General features: G+C 33.5%; 1 protein-coding gene across 12 annotated transcripts in view; it reads left to right on the top strand.

The window, feature by feature from the left end:
• Positions 1–20,183, top strand: part of LOC142341107 (voltage-dependent calcium channel type A subunit alpha-1-like) — a 294,273-nt gene that overhangs the window by 69,306 nt on the left and 204,784 nt on the right. The window contains exon 1 of one of the 12 annotated variants that reach the window (XM_075392105.1): positions 3,250–3,579. The exons of the other annotated variants lie outside the window; for them this stretch is intronic. The gene's annotated coding sequence lies outside the window, so the exon portion shown is untranslated. Of the gene's footprint in view, positions 1–3,249; positions 3,580–20,183 lie in introns of those variants that run through there. 12 annotated transcript variants of the gene reach the window in all.

Here is a 20,183-nt window from a genome sequence, read left to right as displayed (position 1 = left end):
TGCTTCGTTTTCCTCACTACAAAATTGATTTTCGTTTGTTTGTACTAATTTGCTGCAAATTTTTTTTCGTAATGGGGTGACCTTCCTTCTCTGCGTTGTAGTTTTAGGGTCTTTGGGACATTTGAACTCGCTCGCAGATTTTCGTTGAAGAATTACTTCTGTATTTCCATTTGAAGTGTTTTGTTTTCTTACACCTCATTTTTTATTAAACGATGCATCCGGTTTATGGTCTGTGATCGGGTTTTGCAGTACTTTCGTGGTAAACATTCGTTAATAAACGCGCCAATATTTTTCATGGATATTTGCCACGCTATTTTCACTTCGCGTTTCCAGTTTTTCCTTTTCATTGTTCCCTGCATTTCAGGTTTACTTTCAGGATAACTCTTTATCAATTATTTTTTTTCTAATGATCAATCTATATTTTTCTTGATATAGGTTTTTCGAGATTCGAAGTAGGTTGTCCAGAGTGTCCAGATTATCCAGGTTGTTCGACAGATACATCTCTGTTGGCGCTTTCATGGTCTTCAAAGCTCTTTGAGGAAATTTGGTTTGCGGTTTCAAAGTTCGTGAAACTTATTTTTATACTTGTTTTTCATGATGTGCATGTGCATCTGGTCGCCATATCTGTTTTCCTATGTGTGCAATAACTTGTCACGTGAGATTGATCAAAATGGAAAAATTTGTGTGTGAAATTGAAGGGTCTATATTAAAATCTTCGCAGATAACGTTCATTTCCCTCTGCCTGGATCCCAATTCACACAAATAGGCAGAAAGTAATAGGAAAAAATCCTTCATTTTTCAGTATGGAGCTCCCTATAGAACTGTTATACCGGGTCGCCACTAGTTAGTAGTCATAGAAGGATCATATATGATGTCATGCAATTCATAACGTATTTCCTAGTACGATCCTTGTATGACTACTATGAAATCATACTTCATCCTTGTATGATTGCCAAGAAATCAAATACGAGCCTAGTATGATTACCAAGAATCATACATCTCTTTTTTATAAATATCTAACATTTATGTTTTTTTTTAATTTTCTATTCGGTAAAGCATCACCTATGCAATTTCCCAGCATCAGTTTGTGATCCGCCAAAAAACAATAACGTACAATATCATTTGCAAAATTGGGCACTAAATAAAAATGTAAGTCCAAATAGATTACAAAAGTTCTGATATTCTCTGAAACCAGTTAATACCTATAAATTCTCATTAATAAGAATTATATTTCATTTTTTTTTTGCATATAGCCTCAATTTCGTTTTGTGAATATGTTCAAACTGCTAAGTTATTCATTTAGTGCACACAAAGAATCAAATGGGGATTGCAAATCCGATATATTAATTTAATATGTCCTCTGAATACAATATATGAGAATTTGTCGTACCAGCCAAAGATTTTTTGTCATGTATGTCCTCGTACAATTTCCAAGAAATTTCCTGAAATTCAATGGAAAGTTGTACAATTTTTTCGTATGATCCCTGCATGATTTCTAGGAAATCATATATGATCCTTGTATGACTACCAAGAATTCATACAAATCATATATGACCTACTATGACTACTAAGAATTTTGTATGACGAGCAACCCGGGATGTTAAATTTGTTTGTCGTGTTATAAATTTGAATAGTCTTTGAACCGTCTTCAACGATTTGAGAAGCTTAAAATTATAACGTCCTTTAAAGTAAATAAATGTTTAGAGAACATATGTACATGGTTTGCATAGCATGCAGTTTGAAATATATTAAGTTCATATTGCAATATTCGCTTTATTAGGCATGGTCAGGTCCATTGCGTAAGCTGTTTGTTAGTGGGGTGTTAATTTTTTTTCCTATTTTTGAACAAAATAAAAGAAAAACACTCTAAAGTAAGCTTTCATTTGAAGCAATGGGGAAAATAAGAAACAATCAATCTGTCCTTTTTAAACCACAAAAGTAGTTCTAACTAGCACAATAAAATTGATGTTGATGGCCTCAAAAAAATGGTGCTGTTAGCGGTACAGGAAAAAGCAGCCCATAAGTAAATGAAACAAGCGAGCGTGATAGAGTTGAATAATCGTGAAAATTGGAATAAATTAAGGATAAATTTAGTTTTCCTCTTTTCACTTCCTTTAACAACAGTACGGCAACATTTCAAAGCATCACCTATATGTGGTTGTAATTGCCTAGTCTCTTCTAGTGTTAGTGTGTAAGTATGCATGCATACGTAAGAGTTGTTATGTGTTACGAATACTAGCCAACTGGGGGTTTAGCCGACAAAGAAAATTTAGAAGTCTGGCCAGGACCCTATCTTTATTGGTCAAAATATCAGTAGCTCGTCCAAATACTCGGTTGTCGGCTTAAGTTCTCGGGCTTGGGCAGTCGGCTGAAATCCCTCGCGGCCAATTCGGGTATGTGTTTAAGATGGGTCGCAATGGGGATTATGTTCGCGCATTAATGCACAGTAGAAGTTGAAAATAGTACCTCTAAACCAGCACTGTTGTTTTGTCGGTTCAAATTATATCTATATTAAACACTCCAGTTATAGAAGTCACAACCCTAGCAAACATCACCCAAATTTTAGTTCCTGTTTTTCATTACTTTATTTTCTGTTCTTCAGGTAAAATTTGTTCATGATTGTAGAACAGCAGAATATTTTTAGCGGTACCTACTAAGTCATAAAAACAACTTGGTGCCCATCACGGCAGTTTGTTTACCTATGATTAGGCTAGTTGTTTTTGCGAGGAAGCTTAAACTTTGAAACTGTGGAGCATTAAAACGGCAAAATATTGTATTGCAAGCGGGCAGGCCTAATTCGCGATGCTTTACTTACTTTTTTGCTAACTCCCCCCCCCCCCTTGCTCCCCCGCGCAGGAGTGTATTTTGGGCCGTGGTACTTCCTGAAGTCCTGTATTGTGTGTGTGTGTGTGTGTGTGTGTGTGTGAGTGTGTGTGTGTGTGTGTGTGTGTGTGTGTGTGTGTGTGAGTGTGTGCTGCAGAGATGGTATATTTGATGATTAGAAGAGACAGAACAGGAGCTTTTGTCTTATAAAGCCTCATAATAATGTCACTCTTATCTCCGGGAGGTACGCAGTAATCATAACAATAATGAGAATTGTTGGGCAGCCCCAAAAAGGAGAGACGAATTCTGTTCTATCTGCCTCTGATTGTGCCTTGCTTGTATTCCTACACCCCGTGTACTATTTCAACAAAAACAACCCCCCCCCCCTCCCTCCCTCCCTCCCTCACTGAAGCCCATCCTCATAGTTGTATCTTATCTTACTCAAGAACACGACACACGACTACACTCAGCACGTTCACCATTTTTTGCTCTGAGCTTTCAATCCCGTTAATTAGATGAAAGCCCAGGTTTATCTTGTTTATTATTTTATTACTACTGCTAATAATACTGTTATACATACATCTTTTTGCCTTTGATCTTGGCTTTGAGTACAAGTTCCCGGATAATACGTTAGAAATATTTGTTATTTTTAGATTAAAAGGTTACTTTACATTTTGGCATCATAAAAACCTCGCCCAAGATCTTCTTGACTACCAGACTTTCAAAAAATTTTATCTTGTTTTGGAATCAACCGTGGTGAGTTAAACTTCGATTCTCTTTTTGATAATTCGATCCGACTTCGATTCTATGTCGGATGATCTATGCCAATTTCTGAGCTATTTCACAGTGAGATTGTGGCTCTAGAACGTATGGCATACCTCGTGATCTTGAGGTCAGAACCAATGTAGGTATATAAATTCAAAACCAATCGGATTTTAGCTAGTTGAATGCTAAAGTTACTTTTTAGATGATAGCCATTGATAGACGATTTCGTTATGAAATTTTCATAGTAGCCGTGAGTCCCAATAACCGATAAATCAGCGTTCAATACAATATAAAATAATAAAAATGTTTTGTTATTAACACTCTTGGTTGATCATGATGTTGCCAACCGAACCCAATCGGCTGCTCAAAATTTGCCTTTTCTGATTTTTAACACTTGGGTTGTCTCGAAGCAACGAATTCAGGTCGCACCGGAAATTTAAAAGTATCACTATTGACGTTGATTTCATTGTTTTATCAATGGAGATAGAACATAATGCTGGATTTTACTGGCCGACCTTTTCGGCTAATTTCGTTTGGCCTAATCAGTGTCAGCTCAGCATTATTTCATGGATAAAGTGGCAACTTACTTTTTTCAGCATGTTATATCTCAGTCGACTGACAGAGTAACCTTTAAGCTGCTCACACAATCTTCGAAAACTCTAACGAGGGATTTTAATCTTCGGCTTTCTGGAAAGTGTTCGTAATTTATTTGTTTTTGATATTCTTCTCTAAAATGAATAATTGTTCATCTGCTAGGATCTCATTCTTCACTTTAAATTGGGGTGCCGATGAGATGAGCTCACAAAATTATTTTTACTTTTGAAATAATCACAAGTTTTATATTTGAAATGCATTTTACGACTTTTCTTTTTTTGTATCTCTTTAGATTTGATCACACTTATTTGAACATTTGACGTCAAAAAATTATTGGGCGTGGTGAGTGATTTTAGCGATGATGGGTTAAAATTTCTAGTGAATTTTTCGAATTTGCTCATGCCTTTTGCTTATTTGTGGTGAAATCAAATTGCCTCCTAATTTGTGCGCCTATTGGTCATCTGAAGGAAGTTAGTCGAACATTTCAATTGATAGCTTTTTCTTTCTTTCTTCTTTGATATTTGTCCTAATAAGGCATTTTCGAATTTTTAATTTTGCGTCTCTTTTGGAGTGCTTTTTTGGAATTCTAATTTATGATTGGAAAGTTCAATTTGTTATCTATTTGACGATTGTTCAATCTGGATAATGGCTTTTCTTTCGTTCTATTTGTTTTTAAATTTTCTGGCTATTTGTACTTTGAAAGAAAAACGAGCGGTCTTAGCACTAATTTTGAGTCTTAGCAGTAATTATTTCTGCATTTTTTTGTCTAATAGTCTCAAATGACCACGTCTCATCAACAATCCATTCTTTTGTTATCAAATAATTTGAAAATGAATTACCATCTTCGTTGGCTTCCACTGGGTTGCCCAGTGCAACTGAAAAAAAACACACGTTTTTCGTTAATTTTGCCACATTAAATCTCAGCAAGGTTTTAGCTTGCTTTCTAAAGACACGTATCGTTAAATTTGTACTATGTCGTTGTACTATGTGATTGGCTTGGATAATTTTACAACCAAAGGTTTCCGTAGACAAGAAAGCAAACTATTTACAGATATTTTTCCTATTATAGGTGAACAGCGCTTTTGTTGGCCTTATTTTTTTACAATCCAAACAATTTGGATTGTATGGGGCGCTGAAGATCGGCTCACAAATTTCACTCATAACGTTCTCATATCCACTAGAAGTTAAATAAGAGTGGTGATATCAGTCACGTCGGAGTAGTAAAGAGTGAAAAAAGGATTTAGTTTCAAAACTTTCAGTCTGCTAAAATGGGATATGAAATTGCCTCTTGTATTTTTTTTTGATTTTTCAGAGATTATTCATTTCACGTGCATTTGGACTCTTTCTTTTTATTGTCTTGATTTTCATCCAACGCTACTTGGACAATACATGTGCTGTGTTCTAATGCTGGTTTAATAGTTTTTCATGAATCTCTCAGTTAGCGGCTACTTGTTTCTATGACCTCAGAAACTTTTGTTTTGAAAAAAGGACAATAGTGCACACTTCCTTGTTTTGCCATTAATGTTTGTTTCGTTTGCTGTCTTCTCACTTAATCGCTGTAATAGTTGGCTCATTGGTTTTCAAATAAGATGCAACTGATGAGATTTAAAAGTCGAAATTGATATCTGAAGACTTTTACGTGTTTGATACAATGTGTTGGCATAATAAGTTAGAGAATCTTTCATTTTTGCCATTGGTGTTGTTGATTGCATTGTATCATTGCTTACTCTCAATAATGTCGGCCCTGTGTGTTTCAGATGCAGAATAATTAAACAACGAATTTTTGCAATTCAACGCAAATGTTTTCTTTCCAGCTTTTGATTTTTTTCGTCTCAAAATTAAGCGTTATTAATAGCAAGTCCCCTTGGGTTTATAATCAAGCAAAAGCGACACTTTTATTGTTTTCGTTTAAGTTTAGTTGCTTTTGGAATTTGTACACTGCTTCAGTAAAGTACTTTTATTTCCCTTTTGTCCAGATCCGTTTTTCGTTTTGTTTATTCTGTCTTAGCTTCAACAATACTTGATTTCATCTAAAAAAGATGCAATCATTGTTATTTTAGTAGCAATTTTTATTGAGTTTTAAGAAACCCTCCGCTTTTTTTCTATTTTTGTCACTGTGTCCTTCATTTTAATCGAAGTTAGAAATTATTTTTGTTTGAGGCGAATGATGTGCTTTTTTCCGATAAATATTTGTAGTTTGGTGGCATTATCAATAAGCATTTCTTTAAAATTTTTGCCTTCATATACTTCCTTTTGAGTTTGTCGTGTGAAATGTTGACCATCAAAAACTAGTTTTTTAAAAAGTTTTTGATATACCTGTTTTAAGTTTGTCACTTTTTTGCGATTCATGATTTCTTTGCTTTGTTTTATGTTTTAATTTCATCTACTGCAACTTCTATTCAGCAATTTTCCTACTGAGGTTCACGTGTGACGCCAAAAATGGTTCAGTTCTATACGTACCTTCGCCATTTATTGAGTTTTCTTTGGTTGGATTAAATTGAGATTTGTCAAAATTCATTAACGTCCTTTGCTAGCCATAGTTTATATATACTTTTAAGCTAAATGTTTTGGTAACTCAAACTTAAACACCCAAACGATAGTGGTTTTCAGACTATTTTTTAAAATGTTATGTTTTTGATGCTTAGGGGACAATGAAACGGTTTTAAGGAAAGAAATTATATTTTTGGATAGCTTTTCGACACAAAGAAATGGTTTTGAAGACATCAAAATAAAAAAGCTTGCAACTTTTCAATTAAATTTGCAGTCAAGAAGATTTTCATCAATGTGGTTTTTTAGGTTATTAGCTTCAAGATTATTAGCAACGTCAATGTTTAGCAGGGTCAATGTTTCTATAAATTTGTCGAAAACTTTATTCCTCTGTTTCGCTAGCATTATTCATTCGGTCTACTAGTCAAGTAATTTTTTTTTCAGTTCTTTGGGTTTTACTTCATGAATTGTCTAGCTATGTTTTTCGAAACTATTGCATCGGTTTTGTTTTTGTTACATTTTTTGTTACCTTGTACTTGTCGTACAATAAAAAATAATATTCTTTTAGCGGTAACTGATTTGAAGCTTTTTTATTTGAATGTTCAACAAAAAAAACGATTTAATTTTTTGTGATACAATGCAAATTTCTCATGAATAATTCTTTCGAACTTCTGTTAACTGTCTTCAGTTTTGCCTATTTTTTTTAATTTTGATATGATGTTGTTCTCGATCGGCGTTTAATTTGGAGCAAATGGTTGGTCTGAAGAGATTTTTGAAACTGCTGGAGCAAATTCATTAGGATTTTGAAAACTTCATAACATCGTGGCTTTGTTAAAGTTTTGCGCTTCAAATGCAGATAAGCCTAACTTGAAAAGAACTACTGCTATTGTGACTAAGCCTTGTCAATTTTGAGACACAATAAAACTGTTCAATGGAAACGGATAATCATAAGTAGTTTTGACTGTGACGGCTAAGATCCGCTCTACTTGTAAAGTATTCATTGGGAAAAAATTTATCGTCGAGTTCAACCAAGGGAGCAAAATTATTTCATACTGTTGCCGCTTGAAATTTCTGCCATTTCTATATTCGTTAACTTTTGAACAGCGATAAGGTTTTGCAGAATAACAGTTTTACTGACGACATTGTTTTCAAATTCTGACTGGATTGAAAATTTTAAATTGATCATTCTAAAATCAGCTCTGAAACTATTGTTTTCCTTAGCTTTATTTTATTACTGTTCAGTAAACAGCCAGTCAGAAGTACAACTGAAAGATCAATTAGTGCCAATTTTGCATTTTTTTGATTGGATGCCTGAATCCTGAATTGGATGCCTCTTTTTGACGTAAGTTGTTTTTGTTTTATAAAATTGTACAAATGCTAATCCGATCTCGGCGTTTTTTTTCCCAAAGTTTTCTAATTTTTTTTTGTTTCACTCTTTGAGATTAAAAGTCATTGAAGATTTAAAAGTCATTGAAAAATTTTACCATATTTTAAACATTCTTTAAAAATTGTTTTACTGTTTCGCAATTTTCTGCGAAACTTCTTAAAAAATCCGTGTTTTTCGCCTCAATTATTTTCCAATTTAGTTTTTTGATCTTTCAGGAATTGCGTTTCAGGAATTGCGATTAGTGTTTTTGTATCTTTTTCACAATATATGTGTTCTCCACATTCTAGCATTTTTCCTGCTAAACATTTTCCATGGACCTATAGTTTTGTTCGCCCTGTCTGAACTTATAATTTTCGCCTTTTTCGTTTGAATTTTTTAAAGTTTATTTTGCAGTTGGTTTTATTTAACATTATATGGCACTGAGGTTTTGCTAGCTTCTTATTCAGAAATTTTGAACAACATTTTTTTCTGAAAATATTCTAAGGGTTTTTTTTGCTAACATACGAGTTCTTGCGATCGAATTTTGTTCTGTCTCTTAGTCTTTTTCACGATTAATTTTGAATTGATTAATTTTTTGGTCAATGTTTAGTTTTATCTCGTTAATTGTGATTTCAGTTACAACTATTGTCTGTTGTTAATGTGGCAAACTTAAATGAGTTACCAGTTGATTACTGTTTTATTTTGTAAAATTGTGTTTTGATCGAGAGAACTTACGGAAATTGATGATAAATTTTGTATCAATTTTTGATTTTTTCGAGAAGTATTAAAATTTTTCTTCCAAACAAAGTTTTGGAAGCCTGACATGGCTTGACTTTTGCTGCACGCGTAGTTTGATATTTTTGATTTCGTATAAAAAGTTTGGCTTGATTTATATATAGGTGTAATGTAATTTCTTAGTTCATGTGGTTTTATGGACTATCTTTTTTGACTAGGTAATTCATTCACGAAGACGACTCTTCGGGTCGTTTCCAGAATTCTTCCAGCTATGTTTTTTGTGCAAATTTCGCTTTACTATATTCGCGCTTTTCTTCTATAACCTACTTTGACTTCTCAAGTAACTTTTTCACGCTTCCGTTTTCCATTTTTGTTTGATTTCTATTGTTCTCACTCCGATGTAAAGCTTGTTGCTAAAATAGAATCGATTTCAGCATATCGCAAACAAGGGACTGATAGCCGAGTAGGCAGTGATTCTGGTTACGGATCGGGAGGGCAATGGTTCGAATCCCGTCGTGATTAACTGTTTTTGCATCCATAAAGAAAAATTTATCTAGGCTACAGCCCCTGAATTGAATTGCCTCGCCTGTCGTTTAAGAGCAATTCTTCCGACATTAGTCGGTTTATGTTTTAGCCATGTGGTCAAGTTTTTCCATCACAATTGGCATAAGATTGTCAGGCCTTATGCGGTTTTGCTGGTACCTAGATGACAATATAATTGTTGAACAGCAAAACACTTGTGTGAATCATTGGAGATTTGTACATCTAGTCTGAGATAACTATGGCCTGTAAGTCAGAAAATAAAGTAGTGATCATTTGTCTGCCATTGATTTAACACCAGTTCAGAGCTTATTTTGTGCTCCTAAGATGGTTTTATTTACTCCCGTCCAACAGTCCATCTGATGAAGTCATGAGAATTATGGAGAAAACTGATGCACTCGATCGCTCGATCATGTCAAACGTAGTCACAATACTGGTGCTGGCAATAGCCGAGTCATTGATTCAGCACACGCTTGTTCCATAATCTAATTCTCTATGATAAATGAATCGGTGAGAGGAAAAATTTACTAATCATGATGACTTTTCTGTTGCTGTTACAAAAATGGGTTCAGAAGAACTCCAGCTCAGATAATTCAGTTCAGGAAGCTTTCGATGAGGTTGCTTTCATTGCAAATTTTAATTATCAGCCTTCGAAAGAATGCGTGTGTGCTAGTCTCTGCCTGAACCAGGCGTGTACTGAAAGGTCTCTGATTAATAAAGTATCATAAATGAACCTTATTAATGGTTTCAGTTCGAACCAAAACGTTCTTATGATTGTGCACTTCATTCTTCATTGCTTTGAATATTTTTAAGTTTTGACTTTAAGTTGGAACACTTTAATTTTTGATTTTATTCTGCTACTTTCCTATCACTTAGGTTGATTAGCGAAAATCCGATTATATTTTTAAGGACACATAAGTTAAACGTGTGATTGTATCCAGTTGTCAGATAATGGTTAATCAAAACTTTGTTTTAAAGTTTTGAGACTTGAAAACATTTTGCTTCTCACTATCCTTTTCCTGTCGATTTAGTCTCTTTTATTTAGAGAACCTGCTGTCAAATTGAAATTTTTATAAAATAATCTCCCTAACAAAAAGTCGTAGTGGCAGCCTATCCAAACACGTCAGCGTATTTTTATCTCTTTTAATATCCAGGACTTTTTACTATGATTTCTGTTTAAATATATAATGCACTTTTGGTGATTTGCGGGTATTTGTTGTTTTTGTTGACCTGTCTCGTTATCTCAATAATAACGATAATAATGTGTGATGATCCTTCCCATGAAGATTCAGTCGCTAAATTGGAATCACAACTAATTTGAACTAATAAATTAACTTTATTGACGAATGGCTTTTTGTTATTGAACATTTTTCTTGATTTTTATAAGAAATAATTTTCATTACTTTGTTTTTATTCAGTAGTATTAGTCTTAGGATTGTCACTATCTTGTTCAGTGAAATCGTGGTTTGAGGTTGCTTTTTTTACTATTACGTTTAATTGGTCAGAAATTGTTGTCGATTTCAATAATTGTTTTTTTTTTTTACAAAAATGATGCCCTTAAATTTCCAACAATTTTGAATTTGCTCATAGGTACTTTTAGTTAGTGAATTTTTGTTAGTCCTTATTTTCGAAAAAATGTATTTTCGAAGTTTGACACCAGAGATTTTCATGGAATTTAGAGTTCTCCTTTTTCAGTGTTTTTTCTGTTTTTTTTTCACTATGTTTTTTACAACATTTGATCTTATCGTTGAATCAATTATCTAATGCGTTTTGTTGGCAAAATTCATCTACCGCAATCTATAACTAATCTAGATCTAATCATTTACCTTTGGTAAACTATATTAACCTATATTAACATTTGATCTGGGTTTTGCTTTCTCATATTAAACTTTTAAAAGAGTGCAGACGCCATTTTTGATCATTTTTGCACTCACCCATCAATCGAAAATGAGAAATCAAAATGTAATCGAAATTTTAATAAAAGAGTCCCCTCAAGCTTGACAATAAGGAATGAGTAACTTAAAATGCATTCTTATATAGAATTTAGTTTGAAAACGTGATGAAATTTGATCTCTGAATCTCATTTTTGGTTGTTTGGTGGAATAGCTTTGACAAAAAATGCGTTAAGATGTACATTATTGTCTGTCATTTCTTTTGTTATTTTGTTCTGGTGACCATTCTAGCCAAATAAGGAACTTTGATCTGACTAATATCAATCTTTTGTATTACACGTGTTTACTTTTTAAAGACTATATCAAATTTTAAAAAACAAAATTTGAACTAATTTTTTGAAGTTAATTTATGTCTGCTTTATACGGCAGACTTTAAGCAAGAATGTAGAAATGTGATGTCAAAAATGCGAGTCTGCGAAATTCCTTGTTTTTTGTTTAATTTTTTTAAAATTAAGTTTCATGGAGTTCTCGTTGTCATGAGGTTGTCCTAAGCTAAGATTACAAATGTCTAACAAATGTAAAATAATTTTTTCGTAATTTGATTAGATTCCGGTTGTTTTTAAACTGAACTGTGAGTAGAAAATCCCAAAATACTGCTAATTAACGACTTCACTCTCATTTTTGTATCAAACTATTTTTTTCTAGTCAAATAAACTTTTCTGGACAATCACCACTATTGCTGTAAAATGATTAACAATATTGGCTGGAAAAGATCTTATTGTTTTTTCTGAAATGCAAAAAAATTTCCATGGCGCATTGCTTCTGGATTTCTTTGTAGTGGCAAAATTTTTTAAAATCAGTATACCTCAAGTTATTCCGACGAATTATACCTCATAATATTTTCCAACGAATTTTTGTGGTTCGAAATTGGAATCATGAATACTTATCATTGTTTTTTTTTCAAATTTTGATTTTTCTATGCTTTCTGTTAAGAACAGATTAAAGTCGTTCGCAAACAATTTTAATTCGGTCTCAACTATGAATAATAATATTTAACCAGTACTGAAAAACAATCGCTTTGTTACTATATACATACTTGAAACCCTGTGGAGCTGCAATATACGAAATTGTTTTTTTCCTTATGCAACCAGTACATTTAACACTGTTTGATTATTCAAAAACCAATTTTAAAGGAAAAATGGTATTTTGTTTTGAAAACAAGGATTTTTTGAGAGCAGACATTAACTACTAGTTTAAAAGGAGAGCATCGTTTCATGATTTCTTTTGTTCTCTCTGGGTTCAATACTTTGCTTAAAAGGGTACCAATTTAATTATATAAGCAAAAAAAATTAAATGAAGTTGTAAGCTTGCTGAACTATTTCCAGAATGTTTTTTTGAGCAAAATTGCTTCAATATTAAATTTTCTACTTCGTAAAATTTGAAAACGATGTCCAGTGTAAAAGACAAACTGAACAGTCATGATTTGTATCTGAGCCGGTCTCCAGTTGTATTGATGTAGTTGCAAAGCGAAACTTTGCAATTAAACAAATTTTAGAGTTGATAAAAAATTCTTTTAAAAAGTTATCTTACAAAGTATATCCGTAAATTACTTAGGCTCAGCTTTCAGATTCTAAATCACGTGTATTTTGTCCTGAACAATGAACTTTCTAAATTAGGTTTTTCGTCTAGTGTCGGTCTGTGTCTAACTTTTAGCTTCTCTATACGAGTAAACTCTAAGGTTTAAATTTCGAATAATTATTATATGAACAAAAAGACGACTCATTATGATTAATGCTGATAAAAATTTCTTCATGGCTTTTATCACAATGGAGGAACTGTCAATCTCTGCGAAATGCCGAGTTCATGAAAAAATTGCAAGGGATAAAAGTGGAGTTGTTTTCAATCAAAAGTTGCCGCGGTAGTAACATCACAATGTTTTAATTAACTCTTGTTGCAATAGCGACAATTTTTTATTATACTAGAAACTTTTTGGGGCTGCAATATACAAAATATGTTTTTTCTTTATATATCCAGTACCTTCGATATCTTTTTGATTCTTCAAGAACTCTTTATAAAGGAAAATTTATAATTTTCTTTTAAAAACGCAAGAGTTTAAAAAAAAACTAACAGACATTAACTGTACCAATTTAAAAGGAAAAAATTTTTTCCTGATTTCTTCTCGTTCTCTTTGATTTCAAAACTTTGCTTGATGTGATACGTATTCAAATCTATTAGCAAGAACTTCATTTTCAAAGGACGTTGTAAGCTTGCTGAACCATTTAAAGACTGCTTTTGTAACGGAAAAAGGCATCAATAGTAAAAGTTTTGCTTCGCAAAATTTGAAAACACTGTCCAATTTTTGTAAAATTGAGCTGTCATGGTGTCTACCTGTCTCCAGCTATTTTGACATAATTGCAATGAAAAAATTTGCATTTAAAATAAATTTACAATTCAAACAAAATTCTTATGAAAAGTATTTGTACATAGTAGACCCTTAAAATACTCGAATTTCACTTTCAGATTCTAAATAACGTGCATTTTTTAAATTAACAATGAACAAGAAACAATTAGGTCTTGAGTCTAGTCTAGGTCTATGTCTAACGCTTAGCTTCTCTATAGTTACGAGTAAACTCCAAGGTTTACTTTTTGACTTTTTATTATATGAAAAAACGCGATATTTTGTGAATGATGCTGATAAATATCTCCACTTGGTTATTATCACAATCGAGAAGCTACCAATTTCCGGGCAAGGCCGAGTTGTTGGATAAATTATAAAGGGGCAAAAAACCCTGGATTTGTCTTTAATCAATTATTGCTGCGATTGTAACAATAACTTGTTTTAATCAACTCTTGTTGCGATATCGACAATTTTATAGCATACTGCTGAACAAAAAAATGTTAACGACTAATTAACTGCTATATAATTAAGCTACGATTTTATCACAATTTTTTTATCGGCACTTTTACTATATAAACAGTTGCGATAAAAGTTTGATACGGTAATGTAATTGTTTTAATTGCAGAGAGAATTGATAAAAAATATTACCACACGGTTGTTATCGGCCTCTCAAAATTATTCAACAGATGGGAGTTTTAAGAGATATTAGCTTCGGAGTTTAATAACTTCTCGAATGCGATAAAAACCGTGTTGTAATATTCATTAGGCCACTGTTCCTTTTGATTACCCGGACTGAACTGCAAGTCAAGATCAGTACTGGGCACGTCAAATTGCAAGTCTACAAGCATATATCAGTACTGTGCACATCTAAAAACAAGTCTGCAAGTCTTACAAGTCTTTACCAAGACTCGGATTACACTTGCAAGTTGATTCCCAAGTCAAAACCAATTTTTCAAAAAATTTCGAGTGAAATTTTCGAATTCAAAAAAATTTCGCAACGTGCCACGATTTTGGCATTACTTTTTGGCCACTTTCCCGGGGTGCTAGAAAATGATGCCGGGGGTGACGTTTTTTAGACCTATTTTGGACGTTTTTTCGGCCATTTCTGACGTTTTTTTCGGCTATTTTTGACGTTTTTTAGACCTATTTTGGACGTTTTTTAGACGTGCCAAGTCTTGGCCAAGACTTGCATTTGGACATGCACGTCTTGGCCAAGACTTGCATTTAGACTTGCACGTCTAGGCCAAGACTTGCATTTAGACTTGCACGTCTAGGCCAAGACTTGCATTTAGACTTGCACGTCTAAGCCAAGACTTGCATTTAGACTTGCACGTCTAGGCCAAGACTTGCATTTATACTGACAAGTGTAAAAAGTGACAAGATCATAGCTCTGAATCAGTACTGATATAAGACTTGCAATTTGACGTGCCCAGTACTGATGTTGACTTGCCGTTCAGTCCGGGTAGACTACGATTTGATGCCACAATTTAATCTTCACTGTTTCTCTGTAAAATTTGGCAATAAAATAGTAGCAATGTTTTTCACACTTTTCTACATGGTTAATTGGGCGTCAATACCGCCTAACAAGTTATGCAATTATTATTAAACACGCGATTGTGATCTTCATTGAGAAGTTATCATAACTTCGAAAAAGCGATAAAAAACTGTCTGATATTGATATTGTTTATAATCAACTCTAATTGCGATTACAACAGTTACATAATTTTATCACAGGCTGTTGCTGTGATTAGGCCTCAAGTTTAATCACATCCTCAAGTTCATCACACTCTTCGATCGCCACTGTTTAAATAGTAACAGTGAAAATAAAAGAGTGATAAACTTGTAGTCTAACCAGGAAGCAGACAGAATTCGCATTATTTTACCTGTAAGATATGCAACTGTTGTTTATTGCAACGAGAGTTGATAAATCGTTGTTATGGCAACAAGATCTGATTAAAGGCTGTTTCATTTTGCCGTAGTTGCATGAAATTATTGTATATAAAGTTGAGCTACAGACATTTTTGGTGTTCGTTGTGCATGTTGGTTATAATATGAATCTTTAATCTCAACCTCATGTATGCCGTCTAGAGAACATTGTTGATGATGAGGCAAAATAACAACATCAATCTATCATAAGGAATCGCTCTATATCTGGCTGCAAGTTCATGATTGAGATTGTTGCTTAATTGCTAGTCTCGCAAGGTGTTTTCACCTCTCTCCCATTTCCTCTGCCAACTAGTATCTCACTTTCATCAACTACAACTAGAGTAGAGCCCCATAACCAGTTTTTACCTGTATCTCGTCGTTTTGATCCCAACTTCGCCTTTTTATTGCATACACTCTTTTTGCTCTTGAGCATTCCTTTGCTCCCTCTTTCTGATAATTTTACTTTGCGCCTAAGTATTTATACTTAGCATATATATATATTTTAAAGCAGCGTAGAACACACGTGTTTTCTATTTTCTCGCGGATTCATATTTTGCACGATTCCATTAAAATTCATGCAAGTTTTGAATGGTCGCAATCAAAATTTGAATCCGCCAACCACTGGGGTATGAAAGAGTACTATCTCAACTTTTCCTTTTCATTATTTTTCGGTCTATTGTCTGAGCACATCAAAAGAATTATACTGTATTTTCAAGCGCAGTGTTTTAGTTTTGGTAGTAAATTTTAAGAATAGTTAACGCATATCATTCATGACCATGTATACTGCATGACAACTTTTTGCCGGCAAACTCCTCCACATACCAAACAGCTGTTCTGTAATAGGAAATTGTGTTATTAGAGTGAACTGTTTAGCGGCCAAAATTAGTGATCTGGGAATAATTGTGACATATTTGATTTAGTATAGGTTTTTTTATACATGCAAGATAGAAACTTCGTACCATAGAGTAAGTATTGTTACGACTTTTTTCCCACTTATGACAAGGAAAACTTTACACCGTTCAGTTCGTTTTAGCGGTTCTAAATCTGTCCGGATATTGCGTTTTACAATTCGTTTTTTGTAAGTGTATATCCGCTATTTTCCTACCGTTGCATTACAAATTCAGTTTATATCTATTTGCTGAGAATATTTTTTTTAAATGTTAAATTGAACCGGATTTGCTACAGATCACGCAATGCGGGTTCTCATTTTGTACATCAGTACAATCCAAGAGGAAAACAAATTGAAGACAAAAATTGATTAAGTATAAACATAAGTTGGGTTTTGCTCTTTGTACTCACGAGTTTAAATACCAGAAACTGGGGATAGTAAAAATCGAATTGCAGTTCAAGTTATATAAAAATAAAGTTCCAAGTAACACAGCGAGCAATTTATTGTTGAAAAAGATTTTTCCTTACAAGACGCACTGACAGTTTACTGCTCAAGAATCTTCAGAGTACAAGACAAAGTAACACGTTGTTTATTGCTCAAGAAACTTTATTTTCGCAAAGTTTTGCTAAGTTATGGGAGAAAAACCGTTTTCCGCTGCTTTTCTTAGTGAGTGATTGTTGTGTTGCTGTTTTGGCACATTTTTATACCTTTTTTCAAGTGACTATTACTTAAACTGTAACTAGAACTTGAACTATAACTATGACCATCACTATGACTAAAACTTCCTTTGACAGCAGAAAAGGAATGAAAATGTACAACTAGTACAAATTAGTTTTTCTCCTTCGAACTGTTTTTTCTCCTCCTACGCAAGCTCAGCTGCAACATTTTTTTCAAGATATAATCTTTTTTCAGTATAATTGCATTACCAGAAGCTTTCTATACCTTAAGTAAAAATGTTATTCAGTTTACAAAATAATCAGCGGATAGTTTTTTTCCAATTACAGTATTGCCGATCCTGCATTGACCAATGACTCAAAGGTTACGGTCCAGAATTTTGGAAATGTAAAAAAACAACTTTTTTCTTCGAAACAACGCCAATTTTCAAGGAAATGTTTTGAGTATCTGCCACTAAATCTTCTTTTATCATGACACTGAATAGATCTAGACTGTTTTCTTTCGCTTGGCTTCTTTGGTTTTGATGAAATGATGCGTTCATTGTTTTCCCATTATCAATTTCTTGGTGCTACTGACAATTAATTAATTTCAATTAATTAATTAATTTCAATTAATTTCAAATTTCATTCATAGGAATATTTGACCTTCTGAACTCTAGCAGGTTTAAGTACTAGGCGTATAGCAATGAAATTGTACTAATTTTGTTGGAGGTGCAATTTTCTAGCAAGGACCTTGGACCTTGAATTGTAGCATCTGTTCGCACAAAATCTGGCATATAGTTTTTAAGAGTTTGCGAGAGTCTTTGATTGCCAGTTTGTTTAAGTTTAAGCAAACTTATTCAGATTAAAACTATTCGTGAATGTCTGGAGATGCTATCTTGGTAGACGCCGAGTTTTTCTGAGCAAGTTTCTCACCTTATCTTGCGCATCATGATCACCATGTTCTTCACCGGTTTAAAGATTAACTATTTGGTTAAAACGCATATAAGTTCATGAAATGGCTGATCCAGGAGCTATAGCTAATTATAATTGTTCACGGAAATAATATTAAGCATCATAAACAGTGGCTTTGTTTTCTCTAACACAAGGAACAATCACCAACTAAATTCATGTGTTTTTTGTGCTCGATTGGACTGCGAGAATAGATTGCTGTTCTGCATGAAATAGCGCATGATTGAAAGGAATTGGTTTGGTGTGTGAGTTGGTTCTTTTTTGTTGTTTTTAACGGAGTGCATTTAATGATGTTATCCCCAATGCAGAATCCCCGCCCACTGCCGCCGTCTAATTCTGGCTACTGGCTTTACCAACAAAAACACTACTGGATACACTATTGATGGCTCTAAACGCTGCTACCATCAGCCGAAAGGTCACTCAGCAGAATTTCAAATTTTTTACAACCGATTGTGAATATTATATTTGACAAACGTGTGATAATTTTTTTAAAGTAAACCGAAAAAAATCAAGACTACAATATGTAGGACACTCAAGAAGAAAATTTGACGTTTTTACCCGCTTTTACAGAGCTTGCATTTATATTCGACAGAACATTATTATAACGGTTTTTCTGATGCTGCAGTAATAGCTTATCTAGGCGGGTCAAAGACAGTGGAGTGTTTGCGTTACAAGTTCTAAATACTTCGGAGCTTCAACTTGAGTACTCTTGAAAAAACTTCTCTCTTGCTCTTTCTGAGTTATGGTAAATGAATGGTACACTAAAGGGGTATAAAGTGTACAGCTCGCATCATGACTGCATAGCACTCCAATGGTTTTTATGACTACGTAAATCCCAATTACCCCCTATTCCCCACTCCCCCCCCCCCCCCCTATGCATTGCGAACAACGAATGATACATTGTTCCGAAATGCAGTTCAGCCGATCCCAATTTGTTCTAGCAATCTGAGTTTATAGACCAGAGTTTGCATAAGAAAAATGATAGCCAAATAAGTTTTTTTAGTCATTTTATTAAAAAGTTTTAGAGCTACGTTGAAAGCCGAAGATCTACAATATAACATTAAACTTTTGTTAGCAAGGCAGAAGTTGAAATAATTTATTTTGACGCAATATGCTCATGAACTTGTATTTAGCGGAACTATCTAAAACTTCATCCTTACGTGCAGCTATCTCTCGATGCATCGCAAGTTCCAACTTTGAGCACGAATTTACACATAATGAGTAATAATATCTGAAAAATCACAACTCATGTAGCTTGTTGTTCCTCAAATGGGTTTTTTCGTTCAGACAATCATCATAGAGAAATGTGAGTGGTATCATTAAAAAGCTCGCTCGTCCGGCGTAGTAATCGAAACTAAAAATATTTTTTGAATTTCCTTTTTTCTTTGAGGAGTTATCGAGGATTGAGGTTTTGTGTGAACACCGGATGTTTGCCATGAGTTTGTTCACTTTTAGTGTAATTTTTCATCAAATTAAAATCTGTTTTTAACAAAAAAAAATGTTAATTCAAAATTACATTTCACACCACAACATGAATTAATTTTGAGTTCCCAATAGACGAAAGGCAATAAAAAATACTAATTCTTGTCTCATAGGGAAGTTTAATATTAAAAAAATCGAATTCTAATTGAGAGTTTTTTTTAAGAAAACTTTTGATAATTTTTTGTTCTCTTAAGTCAACCAGAGACTAGTCACCTTTTATATCGAGGTTCCGTTAATGACAAACCTGATTTATTCTCTCATGAAGCCCAATCAACAAAAAAAGATCTTTTCAAGGAAGAGATCTTGTTTTTTTTGGGCTTCGACTCTGAGTTTTTGTAATTTTAAATGAAATTTTGATTTACTTTTTGAGGTTTTACTAAACTTTCGAGTCTTGTGGCATAAACTCTTTGACTAAAAGTGTAATAAGTTTTGTAATGAGCATTAGGTTAACCTATCTAGAGCTTTGAGTGGACAGCTAATGGCTGTTAAGTTTTTAAAAATAATTTTTTGAGAAGTTTTTTTAACATTGACCGATCATAAACTTATTTATGCAAAATTTAAGTCAGTCTCAGTAATAACTAAAAATTGCAACTAAAAATAATCTGGTTAGCGGTTTTATCTTCTAACTATTTGTTATATGACTTCAATGCCACACGATTTC

Source organism: Convolutriloba macropyga, chromosome 1, assembly GCF_964194025.1.
Source record: "Convolutriloba macropyga chromosome 1, txConMacr16.3, whole genome shotgun sequence".
Taxonomy (NCBI): domain Eukaryota; kingdom Metazoa; phylum Xenacoelomorpha; order Acoela; family Convolutidae; genus Convolutriloba; species Convolutriloba macropyga.
Note: the sequence above shows the minus strand (reverse complement) of the source record. Positions and strands in the feature narration are given on the sequence as shown.